At 42.1% G+C, this 20,648-nt stretch overlaps 1 protein-coding gene across 9 annotated transcripts in view; it reads right to left on the bottom strand.

Annotated features, from left to right (window-relative positions):
- ADNP (activity dependent neuroprotector homeobox) overlaps positions 1-12,812 on the bottom strand; it is a 44,254-nt gene extending 31,442 nt beyond the window's left edge. For 2 of the 9 annotated variants that reach the window (XM_075072257.1, XM_032804008.2), the window contains exon 1: positions 12,514-12,812. The gene's annotated coding sequence lies outside the window, so the exon portion shown is untranslated. Of the gene's footprint in view, positions 1-6,975; positions 7,021-12,513 lie in introns of those variants that run through there. The other 7 variants (XM_032804006.2, XM_032804007.2, XM_032804003.2 and 4 more) reach the window with 4 other exon arrangements.
- Positions 12,813-20,648: the final 7,836 nt, after the last annotated feature.

Below are 20,648 nucleotides of genomic sequence, written 5' to 3'. Positions count from 1 at the left end.
TCTTAGGAGATCATATAGCCCAAGGTAATATGGCTGTCAACCACAACCATGAGAAAATACATTCAGTAGGGCAAGATTCAGATGAGAAGTCTCACTCAGGTTCGTATCTGCTGGTACTAAGATGTGAAGTAGATTATGCTGGGTGCTGGAAGGCATTAGACTACGTTCTATAATCCATTTGCTGCACTTTAATTCATCTCACTCATTCATGTTAACAAAAGAATCAAGGTACTTCTATTTTAGGCAGGTTTTGAAGCAGAAGGTGGCAGGTAACTTCAGTGTAGGGAACCAGGAGTGAACAAATCCATCAAAGCTTCCAAAATATCTTTTAGTTGACCATTAATTTATTAAAGCTTGTCAGACAGAGGATAAAAAGTTTACCAGATTTTCCTCTATGAGTTGTTTGATTCAAGTGATAGTCTCATGGACTTTCTGATAACATCCACACCCTAATAAAGTACTGGTACCACTACAGAAACTGGATTAAGTTTCTGGAAATTTGTGGACTAAGTCTATTATAGAAATAAAACTTTAATGGGCTGATATGACACAACAACAGAATGCATGAAATACATAAGTTTAAAGAAAAGACTTAAAATTTAACTTTTGTTTTAAAAACCTCAGAATTTATATTCTAAAGAAGAGATTTACATTACATACTAGTAAACTGGGCTATTGACTAAGATTGGTGGAACTGAGTTATTTTATTTGAAAAATATTTTTACTATGAACAATACATTTATTTCCCTGCCATACTGGATTACTTTTCTGACAGAGAACTGGACAGAATGAATAGTCAGTCCTCTGCACTTCTGTCAAGTCCAGATCACCTTATATTCCTCTCTCCCACCTGAAGACCAATTATATAAAACTACCTGCCTGGCTGAGGCCTGTTTGGAGCACATCAGTGACAATTACTACATCAACCTGAAGATGTGACCACTGAGCAAAGCAAGGTACTTCAGCCTGTACCAGGGTCAAACAAGTCCACCCCTACATAGTACAAACCATGATCATCAAGCCTCTGGCATTTTTCTGAATTTAAAAAATCCTGAATAAAAGTTTTCCCCAATAGCAAAGTCTCATTTTACTGGCATTTTATTATGAGTTAAAGGGAATTATTGGTTTAGATATAAAAAGTACAACACAAACCATGTATCAGAACTGGTTGCAGCTGCATGCTTCTTAGTTCAAAGCAGTAAAAAATGTTAGTTTCCTATAAGACTTTACTTTTTTCTTATGCTTCAGTAGTCCATGTACATTTTAAATACGGTCTATTTCCAAAGACATCCACTTAGTTAATTACACTCAAATAGAATGCTCTGAGAAGCCAGCCATGAAAGTAGAATGAATAAAAGACTATATTAATACAACATTATGGTTGAGATTTTTGAATATACTATTCTGAAAATATTAAATTATGGCTCCCTCAGTCAGAAAAATGCAACCTCCTTGTGCCTATGGACTATTCGGCCATGTATCCTATTGTGCTCTGCATAGCACAAGGTGAATGATAGATGCCTGTTTACCAGGAGGGGGCTGGAATACTGGCACCTGAACGTTCCACAGCAGTTGAGCCAACCGGATTTGAGGAGCTGGCAGTGACAGCACCACAAGCCTTGGGGATAGCATGGAGCGAGATGGGAGAGAAAGCCAAGATAAAAATAAGGAAAAAACACAGCAGGGTCAGGGACAACACAGAGTTAAAAAATAGAGTGACAGAAGCCAGAGAGAAAAGTAGCAGAGAATGAAAAGCTGACACAGACACCTCCCTGAAAAGGTAAGTGTGGCTTCTGCATAGCCTTGTTCCTGCACTGAGAGGAATAAACAGTTCGAATCCTGACACAGCCACAATTTGTTTATAGGAAAGATGAAGTATTTAATCTGTCAGACTACTCTTCACGTGGTAGTAAAACAGCTCCAGATGACTTTCAGAGGTACTGGGCACCCGCAGCTCCCTGTGAAACCAATGGGATTTACTGGTGCACACCACTTCTACAAAGTCACAACTAATGTTTCACTTTTCCAATAACAGCTATAAACCTATGAAGAAGATTGGTTTTCAATATTAAACACACTACACTCTTGATAATTTCTTTATGGACAATACTTATTTCACCTACTCAACCACAAACAACAGACACTGTACTCAGCTTGTCAGCTGGTAAGAGTTCAGTCATGGTAGATCTATCCTTGACCAAGGGCTTGCTTTCACTGCTACAGTTAACAAGCTACTCTACTCAAGCTAGCCTAGCTCAAAGAGTGGGCACACTGTGAACCACACTCCATCAAACTACACAGAGCAAACAGATTTGCAGAGTGAGAGGATTAGCAGATAATGACTTATACTAACTCTAGCTGTAGCCTGTAGCTGCATCCTCACTGCATTACTAGCTCAAACATCAGCAGCACTTGAGTGTCAACCTTAATGGGCCAGCTAGCTCAAGTAAAGCACGACTTAACTCAAACTAGAGGTGTGTGTATGTGGAGAGGAGTCAGGCTAAGGGTGACCTGAGTTATACCTCGAGTTAACACTGTAGTGAAGCCCTGAAATTAGTTTGATGGTGCTAACTACATGTATATCTATGTTACAATCAAAGATGTAACTGCAGTGCATTCAGACATACCCGAGCTACCTTTAATCTAGCTAGCGCTGATACCAATAGCAGTGAATAGGCAGCACAGGCTTCAGTGTGGGCTAGGCACCCAAGTGCATACCTAGATTTATACATGGGCAGGTAGGCCTCACTGAATCCCATGCTGCCATGGCTTCACTGCTACTGGCACCTGTGCAAGCTAGATTAAAGCTAGCACAGTATGTCTAATCACACAATCCAAATGCAGTGTAGACATATCCTATGTGCTCATAGGCTATGTCCATTGTAGGACTGAGACTATGCTAGCAGCTTTTCTAGGATGAAAACTTGAAAAAGACATCACATACCTTCTGAAAATTTATATGTGCTACAGTTTCAATACCAAATATCACTGTAACTGAACAAAGAAGGCAACAATTATTTCTCTATTTGATCAGTTTGTTTACTTTGTACCATTTACTTCATTATGTACAGTCAGGTCCCATCTCTTCCCACCCAACTAAGTCAGTTTCCCCACTATTGGAAAGCCCAACTCCTAAAAATATATATTTTTTAAATATTCAGAATATACTATTTAAAAAATGCTGCATCGGAAACTGGATATTTTAAATTAGCTAATCACAAAAATTCAGGTTGGCTGGCTCTCTAAACAAAATCACTATTAGCACTGCTTCCCTGACCACTGTGAAGTTCTTGAGTTTCCCACGTTAACTGTTTATATAACCAAGTATATATTCCTGGGGGTTGGGGGGGGAATGGATGGAGAGTTTATCTACAGCATGGTTTTACAGCACACCTATAAAAATCCCTGTGCAGGAAATTCTTAGGCATTCTACATTTCCCTGCCTAAGACCACAGAACAGCAATAATCAGCAAATGATTGAGAAGTTCCCTGTTTTTCTCTGATCTCTTTGGGCTTACAGTCCAGCCTCAGGTTGGCTGCTCTTGCGTAAGGGTCTCCAGCTTCCCATCATACAAAAAGAACTCTCATGAAAGACAGCCAAGGTTCTAATGACCGAAGTGTCAACAGTGCAGCTGAAATTTCTCTCTCTCCATTCCTCTTTTTAGATTAAAAATCTTGTCTCTTCTGCTGCCCATCAGACAGGGAGTCTAACTCAGTGGTTCTCAATCAGGGCTTCAGGGCCCACTAGGGGGCCATGAGCAAGTTTCAGGGGGTCCACCAGGCTGGGCTGGCATTAGACTTGCTGGGACCCAGGGCAGAAAGCCAAAGCCCCACCACCTGGGGCTAAAGCCGAAGCCTGAGCAACTTAGCTTCACAGGGCCCCCTGTGGCATGGGGCCCTGGGCAACTGCCCTGCTTGCTACCCCCTAACGCTGGCCCTGGCCTTTATATGCAGAAAAACAGTTGTTATGGCACAGATGGATCGTGGAATTTTTATAGCATGTTGGGGGGGCCTCAGAAAGAAAAAGGTTAAGAGCTTCTGTTCTAACTCTCACTTTTCATTCTTTCTTGATTTCTGGAATTTTCCACTGGTGCCAAAAGCTCCACCTAGTGGGTGTGTACACTAACTGCACAGTTTGAACAGGAATTAACTATTTCCTTACCAACGGCTACTAAGCATATGTAATGTTGATAACGTTCATGTTTTAGTTTACTGTGCAACATGGCCAAATTTTCATTTATTTGGGAACCGTAACTTTGAATTTGCTGACTTGTGTTTAAAATCCGAACTAAAATGTCACATTAATCTAGGTTTCTTGTTGCTAACCTATTTATTTGACCATGCAAACATTTAAATAGGTCGATTCCTGCTTTGTGTTTTTGATGTGCCTTAGAAACTAATATCAAAAGTTGTCTGGTCTGTACAGCTCAATATAATTAAGTGTACAAGATGTCTAAACTAGAGACACCAATGGCCGAAAAGGTAAGCCACTACACCTAGTAGCCCCTTTAAAAGGAGCATTTGAAATTGCCACGGGTATTTATATATACATACACACACACAAACACACACATATACCAATAGCTGCAGTGAAATCAGTATGTACTGCACATGCTCATTATGTCATTCTCACTTGTCCATGGCTATTTCTTAAAGACTTTTTTGTTCAATGTAATAAAGCCTCAAAAGGGGTCATGATTTTCTTATGTTCAATGAGTAGAAAGAAAGGCTAAATGAATATTCCTCAAGATTTCAAAAGTAATTCTCCTCCGGGATGAAACTAAATATGAAAAATTCCAGAGCAAAATATATTGTTGGACGCTTAATCCCATATAGGGCCCTACCAAATTCATGGTCCATTTTGGTCAATTTCATGGTCATAGGATTTATAAACAAACAAATTTCATTATTTCAGATATTTAAATCTGAAATTTCACCGTGTTGTAATTGTAGGGATCCTGGCCTAAAAAGGAGTGTGTGTGTAGGGGAGGTGTTTGCAAGGTTACTGTAGGAGGAGCTGCGCTACCCTTACTTCTGCACTGCTGCTCACAGCTGCGCTGCCTTCACAGCTAAGCTGCTGGAGAGCAGCGGCTGCTAGCCAGAGGCCCAGCTCTGAAGACAGAGTCATCTCCAGCAGCAGTACAGAAAGGATGGCATAGTATGGTATTGCCACGCTTACTTCTACACTGTTGCTGGCGGGGTGCTGCCTTCAGAGCTGGGTGCTGGGCCAACAGCCACCACACTCTATTTGCCCAGCTCTGAAGTCGGCGCAGAAGTAAGGTGGCAATACCATGATTCTCCTAAAATAATCTTGTGAACCCCTGCAACTTCCTTTTGGGTCAGAACCCTGAATTTGAGAAATGCTGGTCTCCCCCATGAAATCTGTATAGCATAGGGTATAAGCACACAAAAGACCAGATTTCATGGTCCATGATGCATTTTTCATGGCTGTGAATTTGGCAGGGTCCTAATCATGTGGAATCCTGAAGTGCTCTGACCTGCTGTTTGGAGCATTCCAAGAAGCATTCTGACACTTGGTAAGAATCTAAAGAACTTACAAAGAGACATTTATTACTGCACAAAGTGGCACAGAAGTCTTTCTAAATTTAAAATACAGAAACAAAACATGTAAGCTGTACACAGGTGATCTGATGTGCCAAACCAGTAACACACATTGCTAGGGTGTGCGGGTGAATGATGAGTAGCAAAGCACTGCACAAGTGTGCATATATTGATATGCACTCTGGAACATGTTACAATCTACTCCAGCGGTTCTCAAACTGGACATGACTCAATTTTAATGGGGTCGCAAGGGCTGGCTTTAAATTTGCTGAGGCCTGGCCCCGAAGTTGAAGCTTTTGAAGCTCCACTGCCTGGGACCGAAGCCCAAAGGTAACTCAGGTTACAGGTCCCTGGCCTGAGACTTAAGACCTTGGATTTTGACTTTGGCCCCTCTGCCCGGGGCCGGTTTTGGCTCTGGCCCTCCCACCTGGGTCAGCAGGGCTCCAGCCGGCTTCAGTCCCCCCTTCCTGGGGTCATGTAGTAATTTTTGTTGTCAGAAGAGGGTCGCAGTGCAATGAAGTTTGAGAACCCCTGATCTAGTCAATACCCCAGCCAGTGTGTGATATACTCCTCAGACAGTGGAGGTATGGTGTATTAAATTGATAAGACACTAGCCAGTTGGCTAGAACTTAGCTAACAGGCTATTTTTACATTTTAACTGGTTAAATAAGAAACAACTGATTCAGCTCCCCACCCCCCCCTCGCCCCCAATCCCCATATGTATCCCAAACAAAAATGTAACTAGTCTGTGGGGTTGGACAAGACCTTATAAACTGACTCCTCTCTCCACATATTCTTATCTTTCTTCCCTTTTGTACCGAGACAATTCCCAAGCACTCCAACTCCCTGACTAGATTCCAGCACTAATCCACCTCAGCTGCTGTCTTTGGGCTGGCTCATGGACCTTTGATATTCACAAGCCTTCATGGTTGGAGCAGTGGGAATCAAAAACCATACAACACAGTTTTTAGGTATTTAAAGAAAAGCATTTTAAACTTTTCTCTAAGTAACCAAGCGATTTGTTTTAAGGCGTTTTTTTCGTCTTTCTTGCTGTTACTGATCCACATCAATACCAAAAAATGTTAATTGGCTCCACTGCAGCAGCAAAGAACTGCTAGCTCTGGCGTCACGTCAGGAATCAAGCAGCTTAAACAGAACAGGTAAAACTGGGTAAAGGCAAGAGAACAGCTGGAAGTCAGGGGATTGAAGGACAGGAGAACAGCTGAAACAGAACTGAAAGGCCTTGGCTAAAAGCATGCCTCCATATTTAAAATGATTGGCCCAATGAGGCAAAACCACCCACTGACAGTGTTAACTTCCAATGGTTGAGGTAGTTGGAGGGGTTTTATTTTTATTTTTTTAAATAATTAAAGTTTTAAACATTACCTTAGCAGTATTTTATCTTAAAAATACATATTTTGCCAGCTGATCCATTCAATCAAGAACGTATAAGTCCGTTGTGTGCACTGGAACACAATTACACAAGTTTAGAACCCAACAGCCAAAGATCAGTTTTCTTCCAAACCACTTTTAATGCCAAGTTTTTTTTTAAACTAAGGATATAAATGGTGTAACTGACAGTGACTCACTGCAGAAGAATATGGCATTTGTTCCATTCTTATTTAAAACCAAAAAATGTCACACACATCCAAAAAATTCCAATGTACGTGAGGTTAAAGTGATGCCCTCCAAAAGTGGGCCTCACATTTGGGCTTCCAATCTCAATTGCAATGCAGGTGTCAACAATATACATTTTTTTCTGAAAACATGTGCCCTTTGGGCAGGTAAAAAAAACAAACTGGTTTCCTTAATCTGATCTCAAGTACATCTTTAGATATTTTATGTCAAGATGAAGATTTTCTTCAAAGTCCAGAATGAACAATTCCATTTCCCCAAAAGGGTGGGTTTTTTACATCATGTTAGTCCAGTCAAGTTAGATTTTACCTAAACACAAAAGTTGTACCACTTTACCTATACTGGTATCGTTAAAGTGGTACAACCCTCCATACTAGTGTGGACAGTTAGTTTATGTCTACACTGCAGAGCCTATGTTGGCATATTCCCCTAGTGCATAGTATATACAGACAGGAGTTTTTCTGTTTCTGTAGGAACACCGTCTCTCCAGACAATGTCAGGTACGTCAACAGAAGCACTCTTCCACTGATACACCTGTGTCCATGCTGGGGATTTTGTAAGCATAACTATGTTGATCAGGGTCATGGTTTTCTCATACCCCTGACCAATGTAGCTGTGCTGATATCATGCCTTAGGCCTTGTCCATACATAAAACTTTGGTCAACACAGCTATGGCCATCCACTCCCCTGACTGACATAGTTATGCCAGCCTAACCCCCAGCATAGACACACATAGGTCAGCGGAAGAATGCTTCCATCAACCTACCTACCATCACTCAGGAAGGTGCAGTTCCTACAGGAGCAGAAAAATCCCTTCTGTTACTGTAGCCTGTGTCAACTGGGTCACAGCAGCATACCTATGGCACTGTGGCTATGGCACTGTAGCGCAGACATGGCCATATACCTGTATAAATGTGCTTATATTCATATAGCTTATCTTTCCTGAACAGGAAAAAGTTATACCAATATAAATATACATATACCAGTATAACTGTGTCCATGTTAGGCGTTGTACTGGTATAACTGTATCAGTCAGGAGGGGAAAAAACAAATCACACCTGACAATTATACAAGTACAAAATCTATATGTAGACCAGGCCTTAGTTTAATATGCTTTAAAAGCCCTAATGCTTGTTAAGATGTAGGCTAACATGTTTGAAAGCTGAAAGGCCAACTAACATGCCTTCAAACATATTAGCCTGCATCTTAACGAGCATTAAGAGGGCTCAACACAACTGAAATGCCAACTCAACTGAGCTAACAAACAGGGCACAAGTATCCTAAGGGGCCAGTGACTACCAAAGGACATCTCTGGGTAGAGCACATAATAGGTGAACAATTTAAATCAAATAGCTATTCACTACATTTCTCTTTTTTGGGATTTGATTTAAAGTATAAGTCCTAAAGACTTCAGATCCTGATGAGGATGATCATAGTCTAATCTTGATTTGTTCTCTCTTGCAACCTTTGTGCACAAATATTAATGTGAAGATAATTTTCTGTTTTATGAATACATATAAATTGCTAATCTGACTGCTACACTTTGTTCATTTAGAGCTGCTCCAATATAAGTACGTTAGAGTCTTTAGTTCTCATGTCTTTTCTCCTACCCAAATATTTATTCCAATTTCTTCCTTTACACTAATCAAGCCAGATGTCACCTTCCCCATTAAAAACAATAGTCATATAAAATTTATGGTTTAGGCTGTGTACACGTCTTAATTCCAACAATGTGCATGTCGCTGAGATACGGCTATGCATGTCAGAAGTATTGCTTTATAACATTTTTAATAGTAATTTTCAAAGGTTGCAGTTATTCTCATGTACTAAAGCTGGAGGAAACAGCCATCCCTTATTCATGCTGGTGTATGTTGGAAGCACAGCTTACCTTGCACAGAAAGGGCTTATATATGCACTTACTTAGAAATCTAGCTGGCATTCCTCTTCTAATTTAGGAGTCAGTTAATAAAGTGGAGAGTCTAGTACAGTATAATATCACTGAATTACTTCTATGCTCAATTAAAATGCTCTTTTAAGGCACCATTGTAAGTTAATGCAAAATAATATGAGAGTTGGCATCTTCTGACAGTTGGTACCTTCAGTCCTGCATACAGTGAAACGCTTCTGTTATTTGTGTGTCCCTGGATATCACATATAGTAACTTTAGCCATTTTGTTTGCACGCTCATGACCTGCTGAAGTTTGATGCTGCAGAGCACGCTTTTCAAAAGAAACCTAGAAGTTCTTCTAAAATAGGGCTCTTGGCCCCAAACATATTGAGTACGACCACATTCTGTTCTTAATCTACATATCCTTTTTCTTAGAGGAAATACAAGCCACCTTTCATATTTTCCTCATACATATTCAAAAGACTATTTACCTCCCAACATTTAAAACAAATGCTCTTACATTAATTTTTTTTTAAATTCTAGTAGCTTCACCCAATACACATTTAGGCATTAAAGGTAAATTTAGGCATTATGGGGGGAAAAATTTGAAGTTGTTTTCTATAGTTCTTTCTCCTGTCACCAGGACTTTGAGTTATAAATGTGAGTCAGTATTTGAAACACTGGATACTAAACAGTTAAGTGTTTCAGACATGAAAGCAAGATTGCAATAGCTTCTTAAAGCTGACTGTAAACTTTGAAGTGGTTAAACATGTCAATCACTGTTAAATGCTGAAAAGCCAAATATAAAATAAATAAAAATTACTGTGGACAGGTCAAAATCACTTTTAGTAAAGAAGTTAAAACCTGTATAAAGCGTAATAAATTCACAAGTATAAACAATCTTAATATTCTGCTTAAATATTTCTATGTAGGAACATGTTATCAACTATGTGTCAAAAAGACAGCTCCATTCTAAGGCTTATCTTTATGTATACTGGAAGCATCTTCAGCAAAGATTTAACAACCATGTTACAATGAATCAGCCTCAAGTGGCAATTTTTAGTAGCAACAGAATATGTTTCTTTCCATTTCTGTATAATACTCCAACTTCACTACATATTCTAAGGAAGATATTGGTTGGATTTGGTAATCGCTATCCAACGTCTGTAAATATATATTACAAACTGTACAAGGCATTAAATGATCAATTTTGTTTTGTTTTAAAAGCAACTGGTTTTAAGAGGATGGTTCATTTTCCTCATCCGGACGGATGGTAACTGTGATATGAAACCTTGGTAAATCTTCATAGCTGCGACAGTTACTGGTCTCCCCAAGTGAAAGTTCAGTTTTTCCAGACAGTCCAGCTAAGACCCAGGTTACTTGAATGGCATTGCTGCTACCAGGGAGCCAGGCAATTCAATCTGAATGTACTTAAGATGACCATACTGTGCTGCACAAGTAGTGACAATACTTCTTCATCTAAACACCCCCCTTCTGCCCCATCAATGTTCAAATATTAATAAACAAAGTTAATGGAAACATCATGGCATAAACTAAGGAAAGTTCTGTCATTTTTCTAAAAGATGCCAAAGCTCTTAAGTCTGTCAAATATTTTCGTTAAAACCAAGATCACAAGTCAAAATTATAGAAAAATCCCAGTGGTCCAAGCAAAGCATAGCTTACTCAAGCTACAGATAAGGCACTCAATGCTTTAGTAATGCACCATTTTTAAAGTTTCTACATTACTACTGCCATGCATTCAGACTGTGTGAAAAAGCCATGCAAGTTTATAAAGCAGATGGCACCACAAGCCACAATCAAGTTTTCCTACAATTACTACATTCTCCATGGAGGTCCATGTACAGCCTTCCAAAAGGGACAGAAGACATCCACATGCTCTACTTTTCTCATTTTTCCATTTAATCAGTGTGATTTCCGAACACAAGTATTCTGTCAACTTCAAAATGATCTCAGATTATTATAGTGGCAGAGAGTTGATCAAGCCCTATGAACTGAATGAAAGTACATAGTAGTGGTATCGGGAATGGCACTGAGAATTTGATGCCAAGAACACAATTTGGTCACTGTAGTTCCAAAAAACATATTGAAGTGATCAGATTTTTCTCTAAATCACTGCTCTATTCACTAAATCCTTTACTATGCTGCTGTCAGCTCATAAGAGCAACTGAGCACTTAGTGATAGGCCCATTTTCCCAGGTCTGTAGAAGGCGCTGTGTGGCAGCTCCTCTCTATGCATCTGGGGCCCTTCCCCCTCTCTGCAGCAACCTTACCCAGTGCAGAGAATGCGCCCCCTACTGACTTGAACACTCATCTCTCCTTTCCACCGAATTGGCTGCGGTGCATTTTGGGTGGGAGCTGGTATTTTTCTTCCATGGCCATAAACCAGATGCAACAATATAGCTTTAATCCAACCCCAAAACATACAAAAATGGGAGTCACATTCATGTTGGTGCTTTTTTAAAAAAAACAACACACCCCACTTAGACTGCAAACACGAACGAAAAGCAGCATGATGGGGTGGGTGAGGAGGGTGCAACCTACGAACGGCAGAGGCAGTAAGCAACATTTTGTGGCTTAATTTCTCCTGCCTTTGTCTGAGAATGGTTACAGTAGCTATGACCCGGGATGGAGAGAGGAAGAGGCGGGTTAGTGGCTGGGTGAATGTTACTCCAGCCTGCAGCCACTGATCTGCTCAGGGGACCAGTTATGAATCGCGCCTTTTCCAGCAGACAGACACCCCGGCTAGTGGGGGGAGGCTGCTCTAGTCTCCATTCATTGCACCGCAGCCAGCACTGCTTTCCGGCCGCTCTCCAGCGCCAACTCTGCCATTAGGGACCTTCACCAGGCAGGCGGCATGTTAAAGACAGCTCTGAGATGCTAGAGGTGATGGATCCATACATTCACTGATCCATCTCAGCCGCTTCACCCCACCATCCACCGCCGCCAATGCAGAGCGTGCAATGAAAGCCACCCTCGAGGCACATCCATGTGCAGCCCCTACCGCCAGGGGTGAAGAGGGACTGAGGGACGAGGCTGGCGCTACATCTGCCGTGCGGGCCCCGGCAAGGGAGAGGGGAAGCCGGTAGCGGTCCCTGCAGCCGGTTCAGGCGGGAGAACGGGCCAGAGCACAGAGAAAGAACTGGTCTCTTCGGTGCATGCAAGTCTTTGCCACATGTGTGCAGCTGCGGAGAGGGGTGGGAGCTGCACGCAAACTCCGCAGCCCCTGCCTGCAGCGGGCATCGCGCTGGACACTGCACTGTGCGGGGCCGGCACGGGGCTCCTGCCCAGCGGCCGAGGAGAGGGCTGCACGGGGCTCTGCCCCGGTGCTTACGGGTAAAGGCAGCTGCACCGCTGCACGGATCGGGGGGTAGGGATTGCCCCCTCCCGGCTCGGACCCGCGGACTCACCTACCTGCCTGGGGCTCTCCTCAGCAGTGGAGGGCGGGCGCTCCCCCGGCACCTCTGGCTGGGGGTGGGGATGCGCGGAGCTGCCTCCCTGGCGCCGCCCGGGTCCCTGGGCNGTGAGTGTGTGTGGGGGTGGCCTATGGTGAGCAGGTCCCGGGAGCAGGGGGCGGTGGCGGCTCCACTGCGCTTGGTCCCCGGAGGGGGGGTGTCAGGCTCCGGGCCGGGGGGAGGGGGGGGCTCCCTGGGCGCCCTGCAGACAATACAGCCGGGTCCCTCCTGCCCAGAACCTGCCCTGGCCAAGATGGCGGCCGAGAAAGAGCGGAAGTGACGCGAGACTCTCATTAGCATACGGGACTCATTGTCCAGCGGGAGGGGAGGGGGCCGCGCCCCGGGGGGGAGGGGGCCTGAGCCCCAATAGGGCCCTGTTCGCCTAGACCCCATTCCACTTCGGGGTGCGGGTCCTTTAAGGGAAGGGGGAGGGGAATCAGGTTACATAACCCTGCCGATGGAGGGGCTCTCGCGAGAGGGGGAACCGGCGGCGGGATCTGCCCCGGGTCCGCTAGGAGGCGCCGCGCCCTGCGGCTGGGGCCTCAGCGGGGTTTGGCGCCGCCTGCTTATCCTTCCGCCACCCCCCAACCGGGACTACATCCTTCCTGGAGGGGAGGAGAGGGACGTCGCTGCTGTGTCTGGAGCGGGGGCACGAGTATAGTGAGCATACTCCCACGTGACACAGAAGTGACTACATCACGTGACCTCATAATAGTGAGCACACTACCTCGTGCCCTAGTGATGATGTGCACATCTTGCACCAGGGAGCTCTCCCCGTGTCCAGGAGTGGAAGCATCAGGCACAGGGGTTGGCCCCACAAAGACAGAAGCAAGGGAGGCCAGAGATGGCTTTTGGATGTAGGGAGGTGGGCCTCCTGTTTGCATCTCTAGCACATCTAGTGTTATGAAGCACATCTGAAGCAAGCATTGCGCTGAGCAGCCACAATAGAGACCAGGTTGTACAGCATGCATAGGACAGTAATGTACAGCATACACCGAGCAGTAGTTATCACAAGTGAGCTGTGGTGACCACGTACAGAAGTACAATCACACCATGGACAGTGCAAGAGTCACCACACACAGCAGTAGCATTTACACCTCACACCATGGACAGCGCACTAGTGATCACACCGTGCACAGAGCAATAGTAACCACACCCTTTGGCTTTAAAGAGTACAGAATAGAGAAAGATGAGTAGCTAAAATATTTTGAGAGAGTTGGGTGGTTTTGATATTTCTTTTATTATATTGCAATAGTTACCTGTATTTTGTCTGACTTTCGAAAATAGCAACAACACCTTCTTGCAAACTATTCATTTGCCTTGACAGAACTTCCTTTTACACAGTTTGGACTTCTAGGAGTAGGTCACACTTTGATTTGGATAATGAACCTCCCTACTTAAAATTGTCCCTCATGGAAAAAGCCCAGAGGTGATGCAGTTTAAGACTTACGGTTAAATCATAAAGCTGGTTTCAACTGGGACAACTGGAAGAAGGAAGATTTAAAATTAAACTAAGAAAATTGTATATGTCTTATTAACTACATATATTGCAATATCTTTCATTCTAAAAGAGAGAGAGACACTTTAAACATTGCTTCTTTTTTTGCTACTTTCTAAAATTAATTTAGATTTGACAGATTTTGATCTAATGTACAGAAACCAAAGGCTTCTCTGAAACTAAATTAATATTATATTTTGTTTATTACTTAGCAGCTTTTACACAAAAAAGTAAATAAGTTTTATTTTAACAATGTTTAGGTTATATTTCAAAACCATAGTTTCTTGTATTAAAACAAGTGTCATCTCACAAACTAAGTCCCCAGTTGGGGCTACTCATGGTGCATAAACTTAAGCAAAGCATATGCAAGGTCCCTTTGCAGGACTCAGGTCTAATTCAATAACAATGCACAAAGTATCATTAAATGAGATGGGCTGGGAACTTTTATTACTTCAAAATACTGGGATGTTATAGATACAATGTAGCTCAGTTCATTCAGTTCTCAGTGTTCCAAAACGTGTTGATTCAGGATGATGTGTATAACTGTTAGGTCACTAGTATTGTACAAACAAAAGACTAACAAGTTTTTCAAACCATGGTCGGCAGTTTAAGAGCAAGGAAAACTTGTAATAAATTACTTACACTTCACAAAAGTTAAATCCCAAATTTTCAAATGCCTCTAATCTGAAACACACACACCCTTTTTTGGGAGTAGAATTTTGCGATATTTTGTAGAATTTTCTATTTTTTCTCTTGTTTAAGACTTTCACTTGTTCCTCAGATTTTAGAATTTATTCTTTGATTGTCATTTTTTGTGCAAACCATTCCAAACAACTATATGCATTTTCACAGTAAATTCACTTTAGTGGTCATAAGAAACAGTAAGCCATGAAGACAATCCTTCATTTACAATGTCACTGAAATACACAAAACTTACTGAACCCTACAAACAAAAAACAAATTAGCCAGTGCTATTTACCATAAGAGGAACTTCTAGAAAGGTGATATCTAATTGTTCTTTAATTATGTCCCTTCTAGAAAACCTGACAATAATTGTGCAACTTTAAGCAAAGCAAAAAGCTATTTTAAGTTCTTATATAACTTTCATTTGCTTTACAAAGGTAAATATTTTCATTTTATAGTGCAATATAGGAAAAAATGCTGGAAAGCATTTGTGAAGCATAGATGAATGGGTACCATATTCTGAAGCTAACCAGTTAAAAGAAACATTCTACAATGTTTGCATCTCTACAGAGCCCATGGAGGAAGACACTCTTTCCTGAGATACTGCTAAATTGACTAAAACAACAAGGAGTCCTTGTGGCACCTTAGAGACTAACAAATTTATTTGGGCATAAGCTTTCATGGGCTAGAACCCACTTCATCAGATGCATGAAGTGGAAAGTACAGGAGCAGGTATAAATACATGAAAGGATGGGAGTTGCCTTACCAAGTGTGAGATCAGTCTAAGGAGACAATTCACTTAACAGCAGGATACCAAGGGAGGAAAGATAACTTTTGAAGTGGTAATGAGAGTGGTCCATTTCATGACAGTGCAAAGGAGGTGTGAGTTACAGTTAGGGAAGTTCAGTATTGGGGAAAATAGGTTTTAGGTTTTGTAGATGACCAGCAACTTCAGTTTTTATTCAGGCCTATCTAATGATGTCCAGTTTGCAATTAATTCCAGTTCTTCAGTCTTCACGTTGGAGTCTGTTTCTGCATTTGTTGTTGTTGAAGATTGCCACTTTTTAGGTCTGTTATTGATGACCAGAGAAATGACAATATTCTCCTTCTGGTTTTTGATTTGTTATTCCTTGAGGGGTTGTCAGATTTGTATTCCATTTATTCTTTTGCATAGAGACTGGTCCGGTTGGCAAAATATTTTGTACCTTTTATGGGGCAGGAGGGGCATTGCTGGCACATGATGGGCATTATATTCACATTGGTAGATGTGCAGGTGAACAAGCATTTCTGATGGTGTGGCTGATGTTGATTACGTCCCTTGATGGTGTCCCTTGTGAATAGATATGTGGATCAGAGTCGGCACCTGGTTGTGTGCAGGTTTGGTTCCTGGGTTGGTGGTTTGTGGTGTGTGTGTGATGTTATTGTGAGTATTTGCTTCAGATTGCGCGAGCCCCTCTCTGTAAGCGAGGATCTGGCCTTGTTAGCCTAAGTTGTGAGAGTGAGGAGTTTGGACTTCTGTCCTCATCCACAACTAATTCAGATTTGGGACAATTTATACCGTTCGAAGCCAGCAGGACTGCTATGGCTACCTGCATGGCCCGATAGTTATCCAACATTTTTATGCTGACTGTAGAACAACACTCTCAGCTCTTCTTCACACCACCTACTTATTTGCATACATTATAGATCATTGCTTGCATTATCTGGATACCCATCGGGAAAAAGGGGGAGGGGGGGGGCCCCTGAGGGACTTCAGCAAGATTTCAACATTTCCACCCCACCGATCAACTCAGCCTGGACCTTAAGTCCAAACAAGAGGTCCACCTCCTAACACTTACAGTGCTATGGCATCTGTCCTCATGTCACATAAACACCACCCTTTACTGGAAACACGATATACTTCTAACATTCCTTCCATCCTTTCATCCAGACACAATCCGATTTCCGTTTGTCTATAGCATAGCTCTATGATACGACCCCATTTGCTGCAATCTCAGACAGAGACAAAACATCCTACACGATCTCTATCAAGTCATGGCTTAAAACTACAATACCCACTGCTGAGTTGAAGAAACAGAATCTGATAGCGCCAGAAGGGTAGCACAGAAATCACCTACTATCAAGACCAGGCCCAACAAAAAGAATAGTAACAGAATGCCACTAGCCATCACCTACAGCACCAACTAGAAGCCTCTCCTGCGCATCTATCAAGATCTACAACATGATCCTGTAAGGACTATCCCTACCCTCAAAGAACCTTGGTAACAGGCCAGTTCTCACCTTACAGACAGGCCCCACCTGAAGCACATATACTCTGAGCCAGGCAACTACACCCACCAACAAAACACCACCAGAAACCCTAAGCCCTTGCAACAAACCCCTAGGTGGCCAAGCTTCATGTTCTCATATCTACTATCAAAGGGAATCATCAGCTAGAGACTTGTAATTACAAATTGACATCAGGAATCATAACATTCAAAATCCAGTAGGAGAGCACTTCAGTTTCTCTGGTCACTCAATAAAAGACCTAAACATGGCAATTTTTCAACCAAAAAAAATTCAGAACAGACTCCAACATGAAACTGCAGAACTGGAATTAATTTGCAAACTGGACACCATCAAATTAGGCCTGAATAAAGACTGGGAGTGGTTGGGCCATTACCAAGGGTGGCTCTAGGTATTTTGCCGCCCCAAGCACGGCAGGCAGGCTGCCTTTGGCGGCTTGCCTGCGGGAGGTCCCCAGTCCTGCAGATTCGGCAGCACGTCTGTGAGAAGTGCGCCGAAGCCGCGGGACCAGTGGACCCTCTGCAGGCATGCTGCCGAAGGCAACCCGCCTGCTGCCCTCGTGGCGACTGGCAGAGCGCCTCCCATGGCTTGCCGCCTCAGGCACGCGCTTGGCGTGCTGGTGTCTGGAGCCACCCCTGGCCATTACAAAACCTAAACCTATTTTTCCCAATTCTAATTTCCCCTTATTGTTACTCACACCTTCTTGTCAACTGTCTGAAATTGACCACTCCTGTTACCACTTCAAAAGTTATCTTTCCTCCCTTGGTATCCTGCTGTTAAGTGAATTGTCTCCTTAGACTGACCTCACACTTGGTAAGGCAACTCCCGTCCTTTCATGTATTTATACCTTCTCCTGTATTTTCCACTCTATGAAATCTGATGAAGTGGGTTCTAGCCCACGAAAGCTTATGCCCAAATAAATTTGTTACTCTCAAAGGTGCCACAAGGACTCCTGGTTGTTTTTGCTGATACAAACTAACACGGCTACCACTCTGAAACCTGCTAAATTGACTGTACCACAGAGTGAAATATACTAATATGTACTCTACATCCAATTAAATCAATTTGATGGTTGTATATGAAAACAAAAACACCCCCAAACAAGCCTTATGACCTTTCAATTTGATAGATTTGATTTTTCCTCACTCAATCTCTTTTTAGCTATTGCTTATTAATATTGCAGTATAACAGATGCTATTATTTCCCAAACTTGGCTCTATCTGGTCAGAATGTTGGTTTTTCTTTTTATAGTCAATAATGATCTAAGTAGTGGCTTGCCATTTGCAACACATTTAATAGAGTATTGCTAGTCACAATCGTTTTGCTGAAATTAAAAACAGGACAAACTAAGATGATCCAGAGAGGGAAGAACACTGATAGGTGAGCATCAAGGAGGGAAGCACACTTATGGAAGAAAAGAGTACCTTCCATGGTATTGCAGCTAATTGTTTTGGGCTGAAACTCATAAATAGCTGGGATGCTTTACATTGTGTAGACTTGTGTAGTTTCAGATAAGTGAAATAGAAGCCACCAAGAATTAATTTAGATTTGTGATGGTAAGACAGTCCTAAAGGGTATTTGTATGTACTTAGAAGCTGTGGAAGGCAAGGAGGACTATATCAGTATAGTGACTGCTTAACTATTTACTACTATACTGTGGAGCTATGAAATGAGTTTATGACGTGTAGCACAGAAACTTCTGTTTTTATGTTTGTCAGTTTAAGTCAATGGTCAAGTCCAAATACTAACATTTCTTTTTCCAGGGATTTTGAGTGGTATTTCTACCACTTGGAAAAACAAACTGTAAAAAGATTGACACTGTGATTGCGCAAAAGGAGGATAGTACTGTACATTCTAATACTCAGAAAGTCTCTTAGAAATCAGTATTATTATTTATGTAGCAGTCAATGGATACAGCTTTTACAGCAAATAAAATATATAATAAAAAGAAAAAGAAATTCCTTGGTCAGTTTACAGTCTGAAGACATTAACATTTGTTGTAGAAAAGCACACACAGAGAGATATGTGGTCATTAGAGAAGCTAGGCATTATGGAACAAGAGATGAGCAATTTGAAGGAGAAGTAAGATTTCACAAACATGCACATAGAAGGTGACATGAAAATGTGAGCATATGAAGGAAAACAGTAGTCTCAATTCTGAGCTATTCTCTTAGGAGTTATAACCCAGGAGAGGGAGTGATGGGAGATTAATGCCATCTTTGCATCACTCGGGTTCTGTGCTTGGCTAGCAGCATCAGAGCAGCCTCTGAGCCTGCTCTAAATTTTGGTGGCTTCCCACAGGCATCTACAGGACTCTCTGCCAGCCTCTGGAGTGCAGAACGCTCTGAGAATATCCTTCCTGCCCTCAACACCTATGCTATGGAATTCCCGGTTGGAGACTGCTTCCAGTCCCTTTATGCTGCTGACTCATAAACCAGAATTGGGGCCAAAGGGATCAGTATAATGAAAAACTTGGGAAGAGTTTAGGAAAGGGGATTAGGTGTGAGAGGAAATTGTTAGATATGGGCAGAACAGAGCAGCAAACCAAGAGGAAGCTCACAGTCCATGCACCAGATGGAAAACCCATGCAGAGATTTGTGAAGGCAGGGAACACAGAGTCTAAACAACAGGAGAAGAAGATAAATTTGGCAGCTGCATTTTGCGTAGAATAATGCAGGGATGAATGGGAGAGATGACCAGTTCTTGGGCTAAAATTTTGGCAGTAGGAATAGAGACAAAAGGATGGATTTTAGCAATATTGTATAGGAAGCAACAACAACAACATCAAGGGGCTGATCTTGCTCCTATTTAATTCAATGAAAATTTTGACTATTGGCTTCAGTAGTATAACACTGGGTCAAACAGTTGCAAGACAGGAGAGCACAAGGACAGGAGTCAATGAGGACACTAAGGTTGCATGCCTTGGTGCCAGGGTTAATACTGGTGTTAAATATTCTATGATATTCTGTGATGAAAAGTGACCTGCAAAGAGGGGGGGGGGGGGAATGTTGCACCTATTTTTGCTTCTTTGTGATGTGTACAACTGCGGGAACATTTATTTAAAAAAAAATTCCTATTTTTTACAACCAAAATCAAATTTTTTTTCTACTATGAAAGCCTGTGGCAAACAGATAATTAGTGAAATTATGGCATCACACGAAATGAGAGACTGAAAGTTGAGCAACTGAGAGGGAAAGGGATGTTTAGTCATGGCTTGCCTACACACAAAAGATACGTAGGTTCAACTGAAGGTATGTTGTTGTACTGATTTAGTCAAACATTGAGCTGTGGCAAGTTAAACCAATATGAGTGTCCTCATACAAAGTTGCACTGGTTTAACATCTGTGCCATATTTTTATGTTTATTTATTTAGATTTAAAATAATAAGGATGCATATCTAAGGCTTTAGGCACCCCAAAATAATTAATTACCCAATACATACAGTTACATTACATCTCTGCAGCATTAATCATCAGTTCCACAGGAACTCACACAGCCAGCAACCGATCGTCCTTCATCATCTAGAAAGCATATTCAGACATCTCCAAGAAGCTAAACAAGTGGTTGGCTTTTGCAGTGTGCCCAGCAAGTCATCAAATTTGGGCTATTTTAGACCAAAGGA

This window comes from Chelonoidis abingdonii, chromosome 14 (genome assembly GCF_003597395.2).
Source record: "Chelonoidis abingdonii isolate Lonesome George chromosome 14, CheloAbing_2.0, whole genome shotgun sequence".
NCBI lineage: Eukaryota > Metazoa > Chordata > Testudines > Testudinidae > Chelonoidis > Chelonoidis abingdonii.
This window is presented reverse-complemented; position numbering and strand designations above follow the sequence as displayed.